At 46.5% G+C, this 20202-nt stretch overlaps 1 long non-coding RNA gene across 1 annotated transcript in view; it reads right to left on the reverse strand.

Moving 5' to 3' along the window:
• LOC309628213 overlaps positions 1-20202 on the reverse strand; it is a 31806-nt gene that overhangs the window by 1651 nt on the left and 9953 nt on the right. The window contains exon 2 of the long non-coding RNA XR_014244247.1: positions 152-9805. This is a non-coding gene — a long non-coding RNA (uncharacterized lncRNA). The remainder of the gene's footprint in view (positions 1-151; positions 9806-20202) is intronic.

Here is a 20202-nt window from a genome sequence, read left to right on the forward strand (position 1 = left end):
CTCGTGCGCTCTAGAGTGCACGCTCAGTAGTTGTGGCACATGGGCTTAATTGCTCCACGGCATGTGGGATCTTCCCGGGCCAGGGTTCGAACCTGTGTCTCCTGCATTGGCAGGCGGATTCTTAACCACTGTGCCACCAGGGAAGCCCTACATTTTTTTTTTTTAAATTCCAATTTCTGCATTCTAATGGATTGGAAAATTGCCAACACTGGGCCCGCATTCCTAGAAGACAGCAGTTGGCCACCATTTTTTTTTAAGCCGTTTTTTTTTTAAATCTTTATTTATTTATTTTTGGCTGCGTCAGGTCTTAGTTGTGGCACGCAGGACCTTTCATTGCGGCACGAGGGCTTCTCTGTAGTTCTGGCCCTCAGGCTCAGTAGTTGCAGTGAGTGGGCATGTGGGATCTTAGTTCCCCGACCAGGGATTGAATCTGGGCCCTCGGCAGTGAAAGCCCAGTGACCTAACCCCTGGACCGCCAGGGATTCTTCTGAAGGCAGCCCCCTGCCTCCTGCTTCCCTTAGTTACATGCCTGCCCAGCCCTCCACGGCTTTTGAATTGGCCACCCCTGGTCCACGGTCTCTTCTGCAGGCCGACATCGTCCCAAATCTTTCCTTTTTGTAAGAACCCTCTATCCCCAAGGGTTCCGGAGTTCAGGTCCGCCAGGGCTCCTCTGCCATTGACAACTCATCTCCCGGTGCCTCCAGGTAGTAACGACTCCCCAGACGCAGCCTTGAACGTGTCAGCTCATCTAGGCCCATAAATGTGGCCGGCAAGGCACCACCTTCATCCAGTTCTGCTCTAGGGGGAGGCCAGCCCGGCCTTCTTCCTGCCCATCTTGCTGCAAAGTGTGAGGGCTTGGTAATCAGGGCTGCCATCCACAGGGACCAGGAATGATAGCAGACTCATTTGCATATGTGACCTAAGACAGTAATTAAACCCAGGCGCCCCAGGGGTGAGGAGTAAGCACATTAATTCAGGAGCAATTAAAACCCTCCAACATCACTGTCACACAGCCGCCACTTCTGAGACCGGCTGTAACTGATGACAATCACCTTTGGGCTCCCTCTTTTGGCCACCAGACGGCCACCATGACTGCACATTCTTGAGGGGGGCACGCTCGTGCCTAAGCGGGGGCAGCTTCCCCAGACGCTCGGTCTTTCTGTAGGGCCCCTGATGCTATTATGGACAAGTTACTGTGAAAGACAATGCCTTAGTCTTTTTCTTTTTCTTTTTTTTGGTGGCAAAATATACATAGCAAAATTTACCATTTTAACCATTGTTAAGTGTACAATTGGCTGGTGTTAAGTACATCCAAAGCTTTCATAACCATCACCACTATCTATTTCCAGAAGTTTTTCATCATCCCAAACAAATTCTACACCTGTTAAGCAATAATTCCCCATTCTCCTCCCCCCACCCTAACTCCTGGTAACTTTTATTCTATTTTCTGTCTCTGGGTGTAAATTTGCCTATTTGAGATATTTTATATAAGGGGATTCATACAATAGTCATCTGGCTTATTTCACTTGGTGTAATGTTTTCAAGGTTTATACATGTTGGAGCCTGTGTCAATACTTCATTCCTTTTTATGGCTGAGTAATGTTCCATTTTATAGATATACCACATATATCCATTCATTTGTTGATAGACACTTGGGTGGTTTCTACCTTTTGGTTATTGCCAGTAATGCTTCTATAAACCTGGGTGTACAAATATCTGTTTTAGCCCCTGCTTTCAATTCTTTTTGGTATGTACTTAGCAGTGGAATTGCTGGGTCACATGGTAATTCTATGTTTACCTTTTTGAGGAACTACTAAGCCATTTTCCACTGCAGCTGCACCATTTTACCTTCTCACCAGTAACGTATGAAGGTTCCAATTTCTCCACATTCTTATCAACACTTGTTATTTTCCTTTTTTTTTTTTATTATGGCCATCCCAGTAGGTGTTAAGCGATATCTCACTATGGTTTTGATTTGCATTTCCCTAGTGTCTAATGATGTTGAACATCTTTTCATGTGCTTATTGGCCATTTTTTAATCTTTCCAAGTCACTTGGCCTTTTTTTTTTTTTTTTTTGGCCATTTTTTTAATTGGGTGGTCTTGTTCCTGAGTCATAGAGTTCTTTATATTTTTTGGATCCTATTAGATATATGATTTGCAAATATTCTCTCCCATTCTGTAGTTTGTTTTTTCACTTTCTTGTAGTCTCTTTTAAACTTTTTTTTTTTTTGGCCAGGCCACGCGGCTTGCAGGATCTTAGTTCCCAGACCAGGGATTGAACCTGGGCCCTCAGCAGTGAAAGCGCGGAATCCTAACCACTGGACCAGCAGGGAATTCCCACCTTGTAGTGACTTTTGATACACAAAAGTTTCTAATTTGAAGTCCAAGTTATCTATTTTTCTTTTTGTTGCTTGTGCTTTTGGTGTCATGTTTAAGAAACCATTGTCAAACGCAAGATTATGGGGACTTCCCTGGTGGTCCAGTGGGTAAGACTCCGTGCTCTGAATGCAGGGGGCCCAGGTTCGATCCCTGGTCAGGGAACTAGATCCCACATGCCACAACTAAGAAGCCTCCATGCCGCAACTAAAAAAAAAAAAAAAAAGATCCCACATGCTGCAACTAAGACCCAGCTCAGCCTAAATAAATAAATAAATATTTAAAAAACAAATCCAAGGTTATGAAGATTTGCCCCTGTGTTTTCTCCTAAGAGTTTTATAGTTTTAACTCTTGTATTTAGGTTTTTTTTTTTTTTTTTCTTTGGCTGCGTTGGGTCTTCGTTTCTGCGCACAGGCTTTCTCTAGTTGCAGCAAGTGGGGGCTATTCTTTGTTGTGATGCGCGGGATTCTCATTGCAGTGGTTTCTCTTGTTGTGAAGCACGGGCTCTAGGTGCGCAGACTTCAGTAGTTGTGGCTCACGGGCTCTAGAGTTGCGGTGCACAGGCTCTAGAACACAGGCTCAGTAGTTGTGGCACACGGGCTTAGCTGCTCTGCGGCATGTGGGATCTTCCCGGACCAGGGCTCAAACCCATGTCCCCTGAGTTGGCAGGCAGATTCTTAACCACTGCGCCACCAGGGAAGTCCCTGTATTTAGGTTTCTAATCCATTTTCAGTTAATTTTTATCTGTGGCATAAGGTAAGGGTCCAACTTCATTCTTTTGCATGTGCCATTTGTTGAAGAGACTGTCTTTTCCCCACTGAGTAGTCTTGGCACTCTTATTGAAAAATCAGTTCGCTATATATACGGGTTTATTTCTGGGTTCTCTATTCTATTGGTCTGTATGTCTGTCCTTATGCCACGCCACACTGTTGCAATCACTTTCGCTTTATAGGACATGACCTGGCCTTTTACGTACCTGGCCCTTCATCTCCTCCTCACCAAACACTCTGAAGTAGGCATTATAATCATTCTTACTGGGTAAAGTCAGGCCTAAAAGGTTAGGGTGACTTACCCTCCGTCACAAAATTGGTGGATATATTATCCTTTGCAAGGTGACATTGCAAGTGCTCCCAGGTTGACAGACATACAATAACAGTGAATTCTTGTATCTTGACCTTAAAAACAACCTCCATAGTCAGGTGATGTCTAGCCAGGCCTTCAGCAACGAGGATCCCAAAGCCAGGATCTTCCAAGAGGAAGAAAGTGACCCGGAGCATCTTTGATCAAGGTGAGGACAAGAAGGTCCTTCCCCCCAAAGGCCACAGATCCCCTCCTGGAGACGGCTGCTTACAAACTCCCTTTGCCCAAAGGGCTGAAGCTGCCCTCTTTGCACCCCAGCTAAATTTTTCCTTAAAAGAAGGAGACGCTGGGCTTCCCTGGTGGCGCAGTGGTTAAGAATCCGCCTGCCAATGCAGGGAACACGGGTTCGTGCCCTGGTCCGGGAAGATCCCACATGCCGCGGAGCGGCTAGGCCGTGAGCCACAACTACTGAGCCTGCACGTCTGGAGCCTGTGCTCCGCAACGGGAGAGGCTGCGACAGTGAGAGGCCCGCGCACCGCGATGAAGAGTGGCCCCCGCTCGCCGCAACTGGAGAAAGCCCTCGCACAGAAACGAAGACCCAGCACAGCCAAAAATAAAAAAATAAATAAATAAATTTATTTAAAAAAAAAAAAAAAGAAGGAGACCCTGGAGCTGTTTGGGTTTGCTTTCTCTGGCCACGATTCTGGGCAGGTCTTGCAAGGAAGTTTCCCTCTGACCTGCTCTACAGTCTGGGCGTGTCTGTTTGTTCGCGAGTTCCCTGCCTATCAGGATGCTGGGACTTTGAGAAACACTTTCAAGACGAGGGGGTGCTGCCATCTCCCCCAAAATGCACATACACACACACACCTGCCCCTGCTGACCCTCGACTCCCTACCCTGCTGAATTTTTCTTCAAAGCATATGACATCACTTAAAATATCCGGCATCTGCTTTTTGGTCTTCCTTCATTAGAATGTAAATTCCACGAGACTTTATCTTGCAGGGACTTTTAGTTTTGCTGACTGCAGTGTGTCTGAGGCCGAGAATAGTGCCTGACACATAGCAGGTGCCTCAGGCGTGAATGAGTGCATGGACCAAACCTGCGGTCCACACAGGCCACACCAGGTGCCATGCGTGAGGAATGTAGCCACCTCTGCCGAGTGGACCTTTGAGCTCAGAAGCTTGGGTGCTTAAGATGAAAAGGAAACGAAGACTTTTTTTAATTACAGAGATTAAAAAAAAAAAAAAAGTTAGTGGTTGAAGTCCACGAGCATGGTCTCAGAAGCAATCAGCTGCAGGAGAGGGAAAACCTGGAGAATAGGGTCAGCCGGGAATCAGACGTTTTCAAAAGGCGAGATCATGAGGAAGGCAGCGCCTTGGACCTGAGAGTACCTGAGTTCCTGGATCCCGCAGGCTGGGGCTTCCCTGAGCTGTGAGGTAAGAAATGTCAGCCTGGGGCTGCTGGGCCCCTCAGCGAGCAATGATGTTTTCAAGGTTCATCTGGGTCGTGGCTTGTATCAGTGTGTCACTTGTTTTTATAATATTCCGTTGTACAGATATACCACCATTGCCTAATCCAAGGTCTCAAAGGTTTACACCTATGTTTCCTTCTAAGAGTTTAATAGCTTTAGCTCTTGTATTTGGGTCTTTGATCCACTTGAGTTAATTTTTGTGTAAGGTGTTGCATGTGGATATTTACCTATTCATCAGTGGGTGGATATTTGGGTTGTTTCCACTTTTTGGCTATTATAAACAACGCTGCTGTGTACATTCATGTACAAGCTTTTGTGTGGACATATGTCTTCCATTTTCCTGGGTACATACCTACTAGTGGAATTGTTGGGTCATATGGTAACTCTATGTTTAACTTTTTGAGTAACTGCCAAAGTGTTTTCCACAGTGGTTGCACCATTTTACATTCCCACCAATACTGGGAAAGTAAAACTGGGAATTTTCTATATCCTCACCGACATTTATTTTCTGGTTTTTTGAATAGTGGTATCTTATTGAGGTTCTGATTTGCATTTTATTAATGTCTAATGATGTTGAACATCTTTTCAGTGTGCTTATTAGCAACTTGTATATCTTCTTGGAGAAATGTCTATTCAAATCATTAACCCATTTTTTAATTGGTTTATTTGTCTTTTTGTTGTTGAGTTGTGAGAATTCTTTATATATTCCGGTTACTATCATATATATGATTTGCAAATATTTTTCCCCATTCTGTAGTTTGCTTTTTACTTTCTTGATAGTGTCTTCTGATACACAAAAGGTTTTAATTTGGATGAAGTCAAATTTATCTCTTTTTTCTTTTCTTTCTTGTGCTTTTGGTGCCATATTTAAGAGACAACTGTCTAATCCAAGGTCCTGAAGATTCACACCTATGTTTCTTTCCAAGAGTTTAATATTTTTGGCTCTTACATTTATGTCTGTGATCTATTTGAGTTCATTTTTATGTAAGCTGTGGTATGTGGATATCCAGTTGTTCTGGCACCATTTGTTGAAAAGATGTCATTTTCACCTGATTCTCAGATGTCATGGTCACCCCCAGCACCCTGCCTCACCCTTGGCTGTGCTTCTTGCTATCTTTCCAAAAAAAATGAACTCTTAGGGTACAGTAAGGGCTGTCAAAACTGCTGCCTCAGCTGAGCTCAATCCTGGCTAGGACTGGGAAAACGAAATTCCCAAGTCAGCATGAAACCTTCAGTCTGTCTGCTGATGTGGAACTAGGACCCCAGGCGTGTAACGCCTGGGGCTACAGGGATAGAAAGGATCCCAAGCCCTCAGCACCCTGGCATGAGAGCAAGGTGCCCCTCCGTCCACCATCCTAGGGTGAAAGTCAGGGCCAGGGCTAGGGTGAGGCAAGAGAAGCCTGCGGGGCACAAAATGTAAGGAGATGCTCGCTCCCGCTCTCTCATCCTGGCTACTCATGGGCAGAAGGTAAGCTAGTGGCTAACAGTCTGGGCTCATGGGGGGTCGGGGGCGCTAGGGCAGCCCTTAGCCACCAGGGGGTGCTGTGGGAGCTGCCCTGAGCCCCTCGGCCTCCCGGCCTCGCCCTGCCTGCTGGCTCTGCCGGGCTGGCCAGCCTCCCAGCCCCAGCTGACACTGCCCTGTGGCTCTCAGGGGCTCGGGGCCAAGGCCAAGGCGGCCCAGAACTCTGGGCAATGCTCGGTGAGATGAGTGGAGCTGTCACAGGACAAAGGGAAATTCCTGGACAGTGTCAACACCTGCTCTTCCCCTGTCACACAGATGCTGTGTCGAGGCGCAGAGGAACTGGCCACTGCAGAGGCCACCACAGCACCACGGGGACATGGCCCAGGGGAGCTGGTCCTGGCTTGCTTTGCTCTCTGAACCTTTCAGGATGCACACCCCTCCCTTCAATTTCTTCCACATTGAGGACTTTTGTTCAGTCTTTCCAGGAACCAAGGGAAGGAGAAGGAAACCGGCAGAGGGACATGCCTCCCGCTCTTGCTGTGCTGCCCCTAAAACCACACTCTGGGGTCAAGCAGTGGGCCTCAGCTCGCCTGCCCCGCCTCCCGGGGACTCGGTCCAGCACACGAGGGCCGGCGTGGCTCTTCCTGGGAGGCGCCCCGGCGGACTCTCAAGGAGCAGGGCCCAGGCGGCTGCATCGTGGCGGATGGGTCCACGTGCCCCTGCTCCCAAGGAAACCACTGCTCGCTGGACGCCTCTGCGCTCAGACAGCAACTCGAGCTGGGAGTTTCCCACACCCTGAGTGACAGCACCCGTTTCCAGGGATGCTCTAGGGTCGGCTTTCTGGCCTTGCAGTCTGGCTCTGCCCTGTTCTCTGTTCTCCTCTGGTTCCCTTCAGGGAGAATCAGCAATTGCCCGAAAGGCAGAGATGCCTAGTCTGGGGAAGGAGGGCCCGCAATGGGGGGGGGGGGCAGCGATCACTTCCTTGAGTCTCTCCTTTGCGGCATCCTGCTCACGCCTTTCCCTGCTTTTCTGGAATGTCGGCCCTGTATTATCTGCCAGCGTCAGATCCAGCCAGCCTCCAGAGAAAAGGTGCTGAAGTATTTGGCAGAAAGAGCCTGTGGCATTAAAAGACTCTGGCCAGCACCTCCATGAGCTCTAGAAGTATTGGTACTGGAGGCATCTGAATCCTAGAGCAGAAAGAGAGACACCGGCTGAAAGAGCAAGGGCTTGACCCTCGCTTCTCTGGCCTCAGGGGAGGCTGTGTATTGTGGGGTGTGGCCCCTCCTCCTGAACGAAAGCCACTCGCTCAACTTGATCCACCAGGACTAATGTCTCCATACTCGTATCACCTCAATTCAAGTGACCCTGAGTACAGAGACTTAGAAATTAACCACTGACCTCAAGTGCTGGAGCTAAAAAGAAATGCCCCTGCCCATGTGGGTGTCCTTTGTCCTAACCATGCCTGCCCAGTAACGCGACAGCCTCTGTATTCACAAAATCTTGTCGTGCCCTGAGTCCCATTCACGTGGAAGTGTGGGGATGCGGGTTCCTCAGGGGTGTTGGCACGTGAGGTTTGGAGTAAAATCCCCCAGAAACTGCACACAGACTGGGGGCGACATATCATCAGACAGCCCTTGAGATCTCGGGGTGCAGCGCTTGCCAAAAACGATGTTTGTCACCCATGAGCCCACAGCAGAGCAGCTGCATTTGTCACACCAACAGTGACGCTGGAAATTCACGCAGACACTGGCACAGACTAGCTCCCTACCTTGATTTCTTTTTTTCTCTGTAAGGGATTTCTCCCCCCACCTCCTGCTCCTCCTCCTTCTCCTCCTCCCCCACCCCCAGATACTATGAGGAAACATCTGTGGAATAAAAATAACAAAAGTTTATAAGATACAAAGCTTATAAAGTCTTACCTATGGGTCCCCATCATGGTTCCTGCCTCCTTTGAGATGGTAGATGGAAGCTTCCATTTCACTTGTCTCTAATTATCTCCTTTTTAGAAGGATGAAGAGCCCATAGGGTGACTGGAAAGGAGGCAGAAGGAAATGCACGGAGGGCATCCTGGGCTCTGCTGAGGGTCCCGCTCTCCCTGGAGCTAATTTGATCCAAAGGAGGGGACAAGAGCAAAGCAGCAGCCTCCTGGTCACCTGTCCCCGCCAGCACCTATCCTGCGCTGGGACCTTGTCAGGGGCCGGGTTTTAAAGGTGAACACAGTTTACAGAGCAGAGACAAGCTGAGGCTAAGTACTGCTGGAGTAGGAACCCCAGGGAGGGTTGGAATGGTGCTCTGGGGGCTTGATGGACTGGCTGATGGCAGTTTGGTGTCGGGAGGGGGCATGGATTTGGAGTCCACCTGGTTAAGGACTTTTCGTTTGCAAATGGCAGTGACCAATTCAAATGGGCTTAAACCAAAAAGAACATTTATTGGCACTTAGCTTCAGGCATGGCTGGATCCAGAAGCTGAAAGACTGTCACCAAGACTCAGTATCTCTCCATCTCTCCACTCTGCTGTCCTCTGTGCTGGCTTTTACCCACAGACAGGCTCTCCAGGCTTGGCGGCCCCTCCCCACCTCTTTATGTTCAGCTCAGCTGCCCCAGCTTCTCTCTCACAACTGTTCTAGCCAAAATCCTAAACCTGACTCTCACGGGCTTGAATTGGGTCATGTGCCCATCCTTGAACCAATCATTGTGGCCAAGGGGGATGAAATCACTGATTGGTTAGGCCTGGGTCACATGCTTACACCCAGATTCTGGGGTCAGGTTAGCCTCACTCAACAATATGAACTAAAATTAGGGAAGGGACATTTCCCAAAAGAAGAATGGGGATGCTGCAACTAGAAAAAGGGTGAATGGATGATAGTCAGGCAAAAACTCCATACCTGCTCTCTCAGAGCAGCAACTCCTGCCACCTCCTGGCTGTGTGACTTTGTCCAGGTCACTTAACTTCTCTGAGCCTCAGCTGGAAACACAACTTGCTTCAGTTTTAATGTCCTTTCCTTTATAAAAACAGGGATGGGGCAGAGGTATCCTGGGGCTCCTACTGTATTGGAAACTTCCGTTGGAATAGATTACGAGGTGATTTATTAAGAATTCAGTTCCTTTAGCCCAGATAAGCAAAGGATGAGGAAGAGGAATGGAAAATAATGATACTGGCAAAGGTAAACCCCTCAGGGTTTGCTTTCCCTTACCTTTCTTTAAAGGTGTTCAGCAAAGGGAAGGAGGAAGTGGAGCTCAGATGAGGAGGAGGCCCAGCTCAAGGGCACAGGGGGAGTAGGCAGCCTTGTCAAGGTCCTGGCCTGTCTGAATTTGTGTTGGAGCCTCAATTCTCCCTCTGGGGCCTTGGAGCCATCAGGGCTGAGCAGAGACGGAGTTGGGCACCTCCACCTGGCCCTCTGTTCTTCCTGGAAAGGCTGGAGCAAAGGGGTCCTTACCTGTTTTTACAGCATCTGGACAAGGTGGCATGTTGATTTCAGGGACCCATCCACAGCCAGGGTCCGAGCACAGTTACACAAGGCGGTCTCTTTCCCTTGGAGCCCCGAGGGCGCTGCTGGAGGCTGGTCCGTGTGCAGCCGATAGCTGACCTATTTATGGCCACCGCTCTGCCGGTGACCAGGCTGGATTCATCCTGGTTCAGCGGAGGTGAAGGGTGACCGGTCCTTCCTTCTGTTTCCCAGTGACTCTGAACCGGTTTGCCTGGAGCTGTGAATAAAGCCCCAGATCCCTCCAGCTACTCCTCCCAACCTCTCCCTGTTCTTCCTGGCATCACTTAACAGAAGAAGCGTTTCTTGGCTGTTATGCTTATCACAGTTTTGTACAGAGTTGTTTTGTTTGGCTTTGTTTTTTAATTTTTATTGGCATATAATTGATTTAGAATGATATGTTAGTTTCAGGTGTACAGCAAAGTGAATCAGTCATACATATACATATATCCACTCTTGTTTAGATTTTTTTTTCTCATAATAGGTCATTACAGAATATTGAGAAGAGTTCCCTGTGCTATACAGTATGTCTTTATTAGTTATCTATTTTATATATAGTAGTGTGTATATGTCAATCCCAATCTTCCAATTTATCCCTCCCCCCACCACAGAGTTTTAAACGCAAAGTATATCAGAGTGATCTCTCCTGCACAGTCATAAGCCATCATGCTACGATTGAAAATGAAACAGATGGGGCTTCCCTGGTGGCGCAGTAGTTAAGAATCTGCCTGCCAATGCAGGGAACACGGGTTCGAGCCCTGGTCCAGGAAGATCCTACATGCCGCGGAGCAACTAAGCCCATACGCCACAACTACTGAGCCTGCGCTCTAGAGCCCACGAGCCACAACTAGAACCCGTGCTCCACAAGAGAATGAGAAGCCCGTGCACCGCAACGAAGAGGAGCCTCCACTCGCCGCAACTAGAGAAAGCCCGCGCAACAAAGACCTAACGCAGCCAAAAGTAAATAAATAAAATAAATTTATTAAAAAAAAGAAAGAAAGAAAGAAAATGGAACACAAAATGTATGGTAATATGAACCGTTTTTCAGTAAGAAAAAACGGACCGGGAGGTGGGGAGGATGGGGAGGGGGAATGGGGAGTTAGTGTTTCATGGGGACAGAGTTTCAGTTTAGGAAGGTGGAAAATTCAGGAGATGGATGATGGTGAGAGTTGCACAACAATGTGAATGTATTTATGCCACTGAACTGTACAGTTAAATATGGTTAAAACGGTATGTTTTATATTACGTGACTTTTACCACAATTTAAAAAAGAAAGAAAAGAAAAAACTGACCACCCTTCTGATTCCAGCCACTAAGGGGTCTTTGCTCTGCTGAGCTCTGTGTCTGCCCCTGGAATACGGCTCCCAGAGGACTCAGCCCTCTGTCCCTCTGACTGTTGGTCTTGGGACGGGCTTCACGGCTTTCCATCTGTTACCTCCCACTAACCCTCTGCCACCTGAGTCATCAGCCTGCAGTTGGGCGTGGGGATGCAAGGCCATGGCACCACGCCTGAAACAACACAGCATGAAAGTCAGAGCTGGGATCTTGATGTTCTGGGCCCAGTACAGCAGCAAGCGTGACTTAGATTTGTTCAGATCTTTGCAGGGCACAAAGCCCATTCACGACACTACCTGTTCTCCTTATCCCACCAGTAACACCTACCATTCCTACCAGTTTTGCTTCTTTATCATGGAGGATTGGCTGAAGGAGTTGAATTACAAAGGAGTTAAGTTAGTTACAAAGGGGTTAAGGCTTGTGCTCCCTCTAGCACTGCCCTCGGGTGAACTCCACGTGTCCACTAGTTAAGGAAGCAAGACAGGATCTTGAAAATCTTCAACTACTATTAGTACGTGTGCTTTTCTTTTTCCAGCTTCCTTTGCGCCTCCTCCCTTAAGAGAAGGCGTCCGCATTGCTTCAAGGGTATGAGGCGCAGTAAGAATGTAAAGGCGAAGAAACAATCGATAGCCTCTTGGTGGGGGGACTCAACAGGGAAAAGCTAGGGAAGCAGCAGAGTTTATGTCACGCGGAGAGAATCGGAAAGAGGATCACCCTTGCCTCTGCCCAGACCATGCGAGAGTCCCCTGGGCTGGGGCAGGGAGGAAGAATGGGGCTGGGGGTGACCTGAAAAGAGGTGGTGCAGCAGAGGTGCAGAGGGGGTTACCCTGGGAGCCCTCCCTGCAAGCAGTGCCCCTCCCCCACCCCACCCCAAGTGACAGTGTGACGCGCCTGCTACTCGGGGGAGGGGTATAGTAGTTTCCCGGGGCCGCCATAATAAATGACCACTAACTGGGTATCTTCAAGCAACAAAGATGTATTCTCTCACAGTTCCAGAGGCCAGAAGTCTGAGATCAAGGTGTCGGCAGGGCCATGGTCTCTCGAGGCTCTAGGGGAGGCTCCTTCCTGGCCTCTTGTAGTTTCTGATGGTTGCTGGCATTCCCTGCCAATCCTCGGCTTGTGCTGAGTAACTGCATCACCCCAGCCTCTGCCTGCATCATCACACGGCCTCTCTGTGAGTTTCTGAATTTCTCTCTTCTTGGAGGAATACCAGTCATTGGATTTAAGGCCCACCCTATTCTAGTATGACCTCATTTAAAAAAAATTTTTTTTTTAAGGATTGGGGTGCAGGTGGGGGAAGCAACTAATAAAAAAAGGGAAAAAAAATTTAAGATTTTTTTTTTAAAGTTTTTTTGATGTGGACCATTTTTCAAGACTTTATTGAATTTGTTACAACATTGCTCCTGTTCTCTGTCTTGTTTTTTTGGCCACGAGGCACGTGGGATCTAAAATCCCTGACCAGGGGTCCAACCCATACCCGCTGCATTGGAAGGCGAAGTCTTAACCATTGGACCACCAGCGAAGTCCCTAAAGATGTTTTTTTTTATTTAAGTATTGGTTTTTGTTCTTTGTTTTCTTAATTAATTAATTAATTTATTTTTGGCTGTGTTGGGTCTTCATTGATGCGCGCGGGCTTTCTCTAGTTGCGGCGAGTGGGGGCTACTCTTCGTTGTGGTGCGCGGGCTTCTCATGGCAGTGGCTTCTCTTGTTGCGGAGCATGGGCTCTAGGCACGAGGGCTTCAGTAGTTGTGGCTCTCAGGCTCTAGAGCGCAGGCTCAGTAGCTGTGGCGCACGGGCTTAGTTGCTCCGCGGCATGTGGGATCTTCCCGGACCAGGGCTCGAACCCCTGTCCCCTGCACTGGCAGGTGGATTCTTAACCACTGTGCCACCAGGGAAGCCCTATTGAAGTATTGTTGACGTACAATATTGTATAAGTTACAGGTGCACTTGTATAAGTTACAGTTATAGTGGTTTGTAATTTTTAAAGGTTATACTCCATTTATAGTTATATTATAAAATATGGGCTGTGTTCCCTGTGTTGTACACTATATCCTTGTACCTTATTTTATACATAACAGTTTGTACCTCTTAACCCCCTACCCCTATATTGCCCCTCCCGCCTTCCCTCTCTGCACTGGTAACCACTAGTTTGTTCTCTGTATCTCTGAGTCTGCTTCTTTTTTGTTATATTCATTAGTTGGTTGCATTTTTTAAGATTCCACGTATGATATCATACAGTAGTATGCCCTCAGCTTAACTTGACTATATCTGCAAAGAGCCTATTTGCAAACTAGGTCACGTCACAGGTGCTGGGGGCTGGGACTTGGACATACATTTTTGGGGGACACAACTTAGTCCACACCAGGGCCCTTCAGGCAGAAGATGACAAATGCCAACATCCTGGGGTGCCAAATCTCACAGGCTAGGTTTGTGTGGATAAAAACCCAGTGGCCAGTGTGGCTGAAGCAAAATGAGCCAGGATGAGAGTAGCAGGGAATGAAGCTGGAGAAAAAAATGCAAGTAGATCATGTAGGACTTTGTCAGCCCCTGGTAAATCCTCTGAGCTTTCTCTGACTGACCTGGAGGCCACTGGAGGAGATTGAGGGGAGGAAGGCAAAATCTGACTTAAGTTTTAAAACCATCAGTCTGGTGGCTCTAGTGAGAATAGAGTCAGAGGTGAGGAGACAAATATGAGGACGCCAATACCATGATCCAGGTCAGAAGCCCTGGAGGTGGTTAGATGTGGTCAGAGCCTATATTTCTTTTGAGGTAGGATTTACGCACAGATTGGACGTGGGTTATGTAAACAACTAATTGTGACACAAAGATATTTGTGAAATTATTTGTAAATTAGCCAAGTTAAGAATGACCAAATGATCCTATAAAGACTTTAACCTTTTAGATAAGCACTATTAAATAATGAACTGTAAAATAGAGAGGACCATAATATAGAGACAGGTAATGATCATAATATTCATTCTTAATAGTCCTGGCATCCATCAGAAAACCTATAACTTCTATGACATCGTAAAGAGACTGTTTTGGACTCAAACCAAAATATTTTAATTAAACGGTAATATTATACCAGATAAAAACCAAGAATGAACTACTTTTTATTGCTGCAAGATGTAAACAGAACTCATAAGCAGGGATCTGGGGGGATATGCAATTAAATCCCACTCAGGGGGAAAGACCTTCATTGGCCAGAAGCAGTTTCCGCATTTGTGAATTTAAAGGTGAACCAATACGCTTCTTGGAAGAGAAATTTCCTTTTCCAGAAACAGCCATGACCTCTTTTTGTTGTGCCACAAAATATACAAAAATAAATGATGAGTTATTTCAAACATTTGTTCAATTGAAGTTTTTTAAAAATTGTTTTTATGCTGCATAGTTTGGTGTTTAGATGAGAATCAAGCTGCTAATTTTCACTGCTCAGAATCCTCCAAAAATAATGTGATTTGGGACTTCCCTGGTGGCGCAGTCGTTAAGAATCCACCTGCCAATGCAGGGGACACAGTTTCGATCCCTGGTCCGGGAAGATCCCACATGCCGCAGACCGACTAAGCCCATGCAACACAACTACTGGGCCTGCGCTCTAGAGCCCACGCACAGCAACTACTGAGCCCGAGTGCTGCAACTACTGCAGCCCATGCGCCTAGAGCCCGTGCTCCGCAACAAGAGAAGCCCCAGCTCACCGCAGCTAGAGAAAGCCCACACGCAGCAACAAAGACCCAGTGTAGCCAAAAAAAAAAAGTGATTTGGAGAAGTGCAGCTGATTAATGAACTTGCAAAGACAAATGACTGATACTTGACTATCATGAAATTGAACTTTACACCATTGGAGGGAAAAAGACAAGCATTTGTAAATGTCATATATATTTATATATATTTAAATATATATATATTTACTGTTTATTTCCAATTAGAAAAAGCTCCCTTTAGTTACCTAGAGCTGAATTTAGTCCATCAAGGTCCACCATATATGGGTTCAAGTATTAAAATATTTAGAATTGTAAACGTCACTGTTCCAGGATTCATGTTTGTATGAACATTTGGTCGTTCTGGGGCAAACTGAAAGAGCAAAAGGGGCAGGGTCTCTGCCTCCTGGTCCCCCCTCCCTCCCCTCCAGCCCTGAATTATTCTGTTATTTGATGGCTACCGCAGGTGGAGGTCATTCTTCACATGACTTTTTAATGAATTGGCTGTTTCATGCACAGCTGTTTTCATGTCATGAGAGTGGAGTGAAAGGGTCAAGACTGAGGGAGGTCCCATCCACACATAGTGGAGAGCCGTGCAGAAAGCCTTGTCCTGCGGGCAGAAAAGGGAGAAGCAGCTTGATTTCAAAGTCCTCACTCAGTGGAGAGAGAAAGCCTCTAAGTCGGCACCCCTTGGATGACCTTTCCCTCTTTTTTTTAAATTAAAAAATTTTTTTGGCTGTGTTGGGTCTTCGTTGCTGCACACAGGCTTTCTCTAGTCGTGGTGAGCGGGGCCTACTCTTCGTTGCAGTGCACGGGCTTCTCACTGCGGTGGGTTCTCTTGTTGCGTAGCGTGGGCTCTAGGTGCGCAGGCTTCGGAAGTTGCAGCGCATGGGCTCAGTAGTTGTGGCGCGTGGGCTTAGTTGCTCCGCGGCATGTGGGATCTTCCTGGACCAGGGTTTGAACCCATGTTCCCTGCATTGGCAGGTGGATTCTTAACCACTGCACCACCAGGGAAGTACTGACTTCTTGCAGTGGTGTGTCACCTTCTTTGAGCCTTGGACCCCCTTTGAAACGAGTGTTATGGATCCTCCTCCCTTGCAAAAAGTGCATGTGTCAGGTGCTCACACACACGTGTACGCGCATGCACACACACACTCACATTTTCTTCATATAATCTCGGGGGTTCCGTGGCATCAGAGTCAGATGTGTCCTTAAATGTTGGGAATAAGCCTTTGCTCCTGGCTTAAAATGTGGACCATGCTCTTTAAATCACTTTTTAAAATAAGTGAGTGCTGTGCACAAGCCCGTTTAAAGGACTTGTGCTTGACTCAGATATAGAGAACAGACTTGTGGTTATCAATGGGGAGGGGAGGATTGGGAGTTTGGGATTAGCAGATGCAAACGATTATATATGGGATGGATAAGCAACAAGGTGCTGCTGTACAGCACAGGAACTATAGTCAATATCCTGTGATAAGCCATAATGGAAAAGAATATGAAAAAGAATAAATATATGCATAACAGAATCACCTTGCTGTACAGCAGAAATGAACACAACATTGTAAATCAACTATACTTCAATAAAATTGAAAGAAAAAAGAAAAAAAGTAAAGAGCCTGTGCTTGGACTTCCCTGGTGGCACAGTGGTTATGAATCCGCCTGCCAATGCAGGGGACACGGGTTCGATCCCTGGTCTGGGAAGATCCCACGTGCCGCAGACCAACTAAATCCGTGTGCCACAACTACTGAGCCTGTGCTCTAGAGCCCACGAGCCACAACTGCTGAGCCCATGCACCACAAGTACTGAAGCCCGTGTGCCACAACTACTGAAGCCCACTCGCCCAGAGCCCATGCTCTGCAACAAGAGAAGCCACCGCAATGAGAAGCCTGCACACCGCAACGAAGAGTAGCCCTTGCTCGCCACAACTAGAGAAAGCTCAGTGCAGCAATGAAGACCCAATGCAGCCAAAAAAAAAAATAATAATAATAATAATAATAAATAAAATAAAATAAAAAGAGTCTGTGCTTAGTGATGTAACAAAGTCTAGAGCAGCGTCTAGTCTGGACTAACTAGTTCGCTTCACACCAGTTACTTGTCTTCCCCCCCAACCCCCCATAAACATTTGTTCATGGCTCTGTGATTCTAGGAACACCCACATGGGAGTCGGGAAGCTGGAACTCTATTTAGGCCAAGAGGAGGGAGGCCAATTCCCCATCATTGAGGCTCAGTCTCCTCTCATAACAAAGACAAAATTTGGATTAGTCAGCAGTTCTCAAAGTGAGGTCTGGGGACCCTTTTCAGGGTCTGTGGGGTCAAAACTATTTCTGCAACAAAATAAGATGTAATTTGCCTTTTTCACTCCCTCCCTGCCACGAGTGTACAGTGGAGTTTTCCAGAGGCCACGTGACCTGTGACGATGCCATTGCTCTGACAGTCAATGGAATGTGCATTTGTACATTCTTGTGTTTCAAAGACACCGAATGCAATAAATATCAGAGGGTAAAAATCCATCTGAACAAAAGCTCTTGGGGTCATTCTATTAGTTTCCTAGGGCTGCTGCCACAAAGTGCCACAAACTGCGTGGCTTAAAACAACAGAAATTTATTTTCTTGCAGCTCTGGAGGCTAGAAGTCCAATATTAAGGTGTTGGCAAGGTTGGTTCCTTTTGAGGGCTGTTGTAGGTCTCTGTTCCATGCTTCTCTCTAGCTCTGGTGATGGCCAGCAATCCCTGTGATCCTTGGCTTGCAGACACATCATGAGATCTCTGCTTCCATCTTCCCATGGCATTCTCCCTGAGTGTCTGTGTCTTCACGTGGCCCCATCTTCTTATGAGGACATCAGTCATATTGTATTAGGTACCCATCCCACTCCAGTATGACCTCATCTTTTTTTTTTTTTTTCCCAAGAGAAGGAAGGATTTATTAGTACTTACAGCAAGGAAGGAGAACACCAGAGATCTTTCCCAAAGCAGTATCTTCCAGTATGACCTCACTTAACTAGTTACCTCTGCAATGACCTTTCTTCCAAACAGGGTCACATTCTGAGGTAGCAGGGGTTAGGATTTCAATATCTTTTCTGAGGGACACAATTCAACCCAAAACAGTCACCAATAATATTTAAGATTCTGAAACCAAAGAGTCTGACTAGGTGATTGTGAGGGTTCTACTGTCATGAAACATTATGAGATTCTAAGATAAATTTTAATGGATTTGAAGTACTTGGCTTCTGTTAACGTTGTACTTTTCTCACCTTGAGTTTAATGATATTTGTATGTTTACACCATCCTGAGGATCTAGATCAGTGCTAACAGCCATGACAAAATGAGACCATTGCTGTGTCATTTGTGTTTACTTCCACGAGTACCATTTTATTGATTTATAGATGTTTATACTTACCCTCAAAGACCAAAATATCAGTTTAAAAAAAGTGATATAAACTGAAGGTATTAGCTGTCAATGGTGCACCCAGGGTGATTAGAAGCACTGACACCAAAGCCTTTTCATGGGGATTGAAGCCAGATGAAAATTTCTCCGTACTGAACAGGGATACATTTCAAATAGCTGTTTCCTAAACTGGATCCTAAATCCCATTAAGTTCAGCTTTGAGATCCTATGCAAAGCAAATGGAAGTGTTGTTTACTGGGAAGGGCACTTGTCACTTCTCTTATCTGTTGCTGAGCTTATCTCTACTGGTGAAAAGGTCTTTGTAAACTGAGTGCTGGGATTTGTCTTTAAAAATACGGAGGAGAAAGAGAAAGTGGCTTTTTGTAATAGTATGAGGATTCTGTGACTAGTAATTGTTTCCTTGAATTTTTAAAAATTGAACTATAGTTGATTTACAATATTGTGTTAGTTTCAGGTGTACAGCAAAGTGATTCCTTGAATATTTTTTAAAACTTTTCCTTGAGGACTTCCCTGGGGGTCCAGTGGTTAAGACTCCATGCCTACCCTGCAGGGAGCACGGGTTCGATCCCTGGTTGGGGAACTAAGATCCCACATCACATGCAGGGCAGCCAAAACGACAACAACAAACAAACAAGCAAAACAAAACAAAACTTTTCCTTGAGTACAGGAGATAATAGATAGATAGATTTTGAAAATGTTCTTTTTTTCATATTTTCTTCAGGTTTTTCTTTTTTTTTTTGTCGTGCAGCTTGTGGGATCTTAGTTCCCCAGGAAAGAGGTGGTGGTCAGTTGTCTCAGATACTGCTGCTGGATCAAGAAAGTGGAGGACAGAGAATTGACTCTTCTTTCTAGTAACATGGAGTTCATGGTGACTTGGAGAGGAAAAGTTTTTGTGGAGAGGTTGAGTCAATGTGAGATTGGAGTGGATTTAAAAGAGAATGGGAGAGAGACTTCCCTGGTGGTCCAGTGGGTAAGACTCTGGGGTCCCAATGCAGGGGGCCAGGTTCGATCCCTGGTGGGGGAACTAGCTCCTGCATGCTACAATTAGGCATCCACGTGCTGCAACTAAAAGATCCTGCATGCTGCAACGAAGATCCTGTGTGCCACAACTAAGACCCAACGCAGTCTAAATAAATAAATATTTTTTTAAAAAGAGAGAATGGGAGAAAGGGAATTGGAGATAGCAAGTATAGACAATTCTTTTGAAAGTGTTTTGCTTCAAAAGGGAGCAAAGAAATGGGGGAGTATATAACACGTAAAGTGTGGTCAACAGAAGGCCAAAGGTGGAAGAAAAACTGTCTTACTTGTATTCTAATGAGGATGATCTATCAGACAGCAAGAAATGGATGTAGCAGAGAGAGGGGCAAGTTGCTGAGTGATATCCTCGAGTGATGAGAGGGGATGGGATCGAGGGCACGAGCAGAGGGTTGGGCTTTGACAGGACCACAGATGATTCATCTGTAATAGCAGCCAGGAAGCCAGAATGTGGGGGGCTTAGAGATGGATAGATGGATGGGAGGGGGCAGTCTGCGGTGTTTCTCTGCTAATTGCATCAATACCCAGATGAACCTGGAAAGAAGGAAGGAGGTGTTGGAGGTTTGAGGAGAGAGGAGAGGATGTGAAATCACAGGCAAGAAAATTAGGAGAGAAATTAACCTGGGTTAGTATTGTATGATTGCCAAGGGCATTTAAGAAGCCACTTGAGGTTTGTGGTCATGAATTTAAAATGAAAGCAGGCAGTATGATGCCAGCCTCATTCGGCTGGACAGGTGCAGGTGCAAGATGGAATTATCACCACGGCTGCGGGTTTGTCCAGGAAACATTAGGAAGCTAGAGGGGAGATGTTGCTGAGGGTATATGCAAGGGAGAAGGTGCACAGATTGACCGTGG

The sequence above is a fragment of the Balaenoptera borealis genome, assembly GCF_965194805.1.
Source record: "Balaenoptera borealis genome assembly, chromosome: 1".
Classification (NCBI taxonomy): Eukaryota; Metazoa; Chordata; class Mammalia; order Artiodactyla; family Balaenopteridae; genus Balaenoptera; species Balaenoptera borealis.